This window comes from Carya illinoinensis, chromosome 16, assembly GCF_018687715.1.
Source record: "Carya illinoinensis cultivar Pawnee chromosome 16, C.illinoinensisPawnee_v1, whole genome shotgun sequence".
NCBI classification, from domain to species: Eukaryota; Viridiplantae; Streptophyta; class Magnoliopsida; order Fagales; family Juglandaceae; genus Carya; species Carya illinoinensis.
Genome location: NC_056767.1, coordinates 15,610,830 through 15,615,315, shown reverse-complemented (window position 1 = coordinate 15,615,315; position 4,486 = coordinate 15,610,830). Strand labels below are relative to the sequence as shown.

The 4,486-nt window shown below is 37.0% G+C and overlaps 1 non-coding gene across 1 annotated transcript; it reads left to right on the top strand.

Annotated features, from left to right (window-relative positions):
* Positions 1-4,091: 4,091 nt before the first annotated feature.
* Positions 4,092-4,199, top strand: LOC122299991. Its single transcript, XR_006239842.1, has one exon. It is a non-coding gene; the product is annotated as a small nucleolar RNA R71 (small nucleolar RNA).
* Positions 4,200-4,486: the final 287 nt, after the last annotated feature.

Genomic DNA, 4,486 nt, shown 5'->3' with positions numbered 1-4,486 from the left:
CTCCACAGTGGGACCTTCCCTTTGAGATTATGACAGATGCTAGTGACTATGCCTTAGGAGCTGTTTTGGGGCAGCGGGTGGATAATAGGCCATTTGTGATTTATTATGCTAGTAGAACCTTGAATGATGCCCAGAAAAATTATACTACTACTGAAAAAGAATTGCTTGCAGTGGTTTTTGCACTTGATAAATTTCAGACTTATATTCTTGGTTCTCCTGTTGCTATTTTCACTGACCACTCTGCTCTTAAGTATTTGTTGGCTAAGAAAGATGCAAAGCCACGCTTGATTCGCTGGATTCTATTACTTCAAGAGTTCAACATCAACATTAAGGACAAGAAAGGAGTTGAAAACGTGGTAGCTGACCACCTCTCTAGATTGTCATCATCTCCTTATTCAGATGTCAACCTTCCTCTTGATGATAGTTTCCCGGATGAGCAGCTGTTTGTGGTTGATAGAGCTCCTTGGTATGCTGACATAGTAAATTATTTGGTGACTGAGCGAATGCCTTCTGAATGGTCCACCCAAGATAAGCGTCGGTTTCTCTTTGAGGTACGACACTTTTATTTTGATGATCCATATCTTTTAAGTATTGTTCGGACCAATTGATTCGAAGATGCATTCCTGATGATGAGTTTTCTTCGGTTTTGAGATTTTGTCATATGGGTGCATGTGGTGGTCATTTTTCAGCAAAGAAAATAGTTTCAAAAATTTTGCAAAGTGGTTTTTACTGGCCTTCCATGTTTAAAGATGCTTATAATTTTTGCAAGGCTTGTGAGCCTTGTCAAAAATTGGGATCCATTAGCAAAAGAGACATGATGCCTCTTTCCCCTATTCTGACTTTAGAAATTTTTGATTGTTGGGGAATAGACTTCATGGGACTTTTTCCGGTTTCTTTTGGAAACACATATATTCTTTTAGCTGTGCATTATGTTTCAAAATGGGTGGAGGCCATTGCTTGCAAAACAAATGACCATCATGTTGTCCTAAAATTTTTACAATCTTTGTTTGCTCGTTTTGGCATGCCAAAAGTTATTATAAGTGATGGGGGTTCTCATTTTTGCAATAAACCATTTTCTACACTTGTGAAAAAATATGGTATCACACACAGAGTTTCTACCCCTTATCACCCTCAAACAAATGGGCAAGCTGAATTGGCAAACAGAGAGATAAAAATTATTTTAGAGAAAACCATCAAGCCTAATAGGAAAGACTGGATGATATGGGCATATGAAAAGAAAAAGCTACATGTGTTTATTGGCTCAAAGTTGGCTACTAGGGGTCTATGATGGAAATGGATAGCTTGAAAGGCTCAAACGTTAATCCTAAGTTTACCTTTGTCATATCCGAAGTATATCCACCATTGTACCACAAATCACGTAATGATATTCTCAAAAGAAGTGCCCAATTCAACAGATCAATAACGCTTATCACAATTTATTGCATTTGTATCCTCTCAATTCTCTCCAAACTCACATGAATACTTAAGCAAAAGAGTTCTCTACCTATATGTGTCAAACCACCATCTTACCACAAAACTTGGATAAGTGCATTAAGGGTTCTGTGAATGCTTCAGCAAAAATGATTATGGTGGGTTTGGTGAATTCACGAAGATGGCTATGAATGAGAATGAGTACACATGTGAAAATGATGCGGGTGTGATGCAAATTAAAAAAAAATTGACACATGAAAATATGCCATAGAGTTCCAACAAGCATTTTAAATACTGAATTTTCACCACCACCCCCCAACTTAAATGAAACATTGTCCTCCATGTTTAAAAATCAAAATTGAATAGGGAGTGACTTAAAATGGTAGAATACACCTGATGAGTGACGAAGGTAGCTCGCTAAGCACCAAAGATGGTAACCTGAAATGACGAAATGAAATTATCCTGCAATAAAAAAAAAGAAAAAAATAGCAAACAAAAAGGAAAAGAAATAAAATAAGAGAAAACAAAAATAAAACAAAGCAAAACAAAATAAATAAATAAAAACAAGGTTGATAGACTGGATCCACAAGTGGAATGTCTTCCACTTTCGGAACTTCCCTATCAATTAATATTTTAAGGCATTGAACATTTAGTTTAAAGATTCGACCATCCTTAGGATCTTCTATTTCTACCTCCCCATTTACAAAAACATTCCTTACTAAAAAGGGGCCAGTCCACCTAGACTGAAGTTTTCCTGGATGCTTGTGAAATCCAAAATCATATAAGTATATTCGATCATTAAGTTTAAACCTCTTCCTAACAATATTTTTATCATGAAACGTTTTCATTTTAATCTTATTGACTTTAGACTTAGGCAAATGTTTCAATTTAACTCTTGGTGCTTTCATACTTACAGGAATCTGTTTTCCACCTTTCTTAGGCAACTCCTCAAATTTCTGTTGCCAAGCCTGTGTGCCATAATCTTGAGTTTCATCAAAAACAGCACAAATATCAATAACATCAGATGAATCACTAATATTATCAAACTCAGAATTCACAAGGGAATATTCAAGGGGATCAAAATCATGAGTTGTGTGAACTCCCTTGTCTATGAGTGCGTCAGTCATGTACGTTTGGTGGCACTCGTCATCTGTTGGTTGTTTCTCAATATGGAAAATGTTGACCTCCATGGTCATGTTTCCAAAAGATAGCTTCATCAATTCATTCCTACAATTTATAAGTGCATTAGCCGTAGCAAGGAAATGTCTACCTAATATGAGAGGAACCTTAGAGTTTGACTCAACAACTGATTGAGTGTCCAAAATTAAGAAATCAATAGGATAATAAAACTTGTCAATTTGGATCAAAACATACTCAACTATACCTCTCGGTTTCTTAACTGAATAATCAGCGAACTGAAGCATAACAGAAGTAAGCTTAATTTCACCCAAACCAATCTGCAAATAAATGGAATAAGGCATCAAATTAACACTAGCTGCTTGCCCAAACTCATGATTCCCAATATTACATGCAATGGTTGGACAACCAGGATCCTTGTATTTAGGAGGAATTCACTGTTCAATTAGAGCACTAACTTGCTCTGTCAGAAATGCTGTCTTCTTAACATGGTGCTTCCTCTTAACTGTATATAAATCTTTAAGAACTTTTGCATAAGTGGGAATTTGTTTAATAACATGCAAAAGAGGAAGGTTAATCTTTACCTACTTGAGGTTCTCCAAGATTTCATTACTAGGATCCAAAGTTCGCATATCAGATTTTAAAGCTTGAGGAAATGGTACCTTAACTGGACTCTTGATTACCTCGACATCCTTGGGGAACTCGGTACTATCATTGCTTTGTTCCTCTTCAAAATCCTTTGGTTTATCAATTGTTTGGATGTGTAAGGACTTACCACTTCTTGTCACAATGGCATTGACCTCTTTCAAATTTTTTTGTGCCATATAATGACCTTGGGGTGCGGATTGAGCTTAAGAAGGAAACTTGCCACGCTCATTCACACTCAAGGAGCTCATTATCTTGGATATATGACTCTTTATATCTTTGTTTTCTTCAACAACCTGCATAATCGAAGATTCAAACTTTTGATTAGTTTTACTCTGTGCCTCAATAAATGCATGTAAAGTATCTTCTAAGGGGCTCCTAAAAGATGAATGGGCAGGATATGATTTAGAGGGTTGTGTAGGCTGCTGGTTTTCAGATTTCCAACTAAAATTAGGGTGATTACGTCACCCAGGATTGTAGGTATCAGAGAAAGGTGCAACAGGCTTCATGTACATACCTAAGGCATTACATTGTTCCTCATACATCCCTCTCATCTCAGCAAATGTGGGACACTCTTGGGCAAGGTGATCTACCCCACCACACACAAAACATGGTCCAAAAGACTCTGCATGATTAGCCACGTGTGTTGGCTTTAAGTCCTTAGTCTTCAATGCCTCTATCTCTCTAGGGAGCATCTCAACCTTAACCTTTAGGTTATCTTCTTCCCTGATATGGTAAATTCCACCATCATTTAGGTTTCCTACAGGTCGTGACCTATTTGTGCTCTTAGTAGCACTAGGTCCAATCCAAGTGTGACCTATTTGTCCTCTCTAGGTGTAAGTCCCTCATAAAAATAGTTCACTAAGCGCCAATTCTCATACCCATGGTGAGGACACATACTCAATAGCTCCTTAAATCTCTCCTAAGACTGATACAAAGTCTCACTGTCCTTTTGTACAAAGGTGGAGATTTGCCTTTTTAAAGCATTGGTCTTATGTTGGGGAAAATATTTATTAAAGAAGACCTGATCATCTCATTCCATGACCCAATAGATCGTGATCTCAAAGAGTATAGCCAACTCTTAGCTCTATCCTTCAAAGAGAAAGGAAAGAACTTAAGTCTCACAATGTCATCAGTTGCATTTTGACTATGAAAAGTCGCAACTACTTCCTCAAACTCCCTAATATACACATATGGATTTTCATTTTCCAAGCCATGAAAAGTAGGGAGTAACTGTATCATCCATGTTTTAAAATCCAATTGGGGAATATTA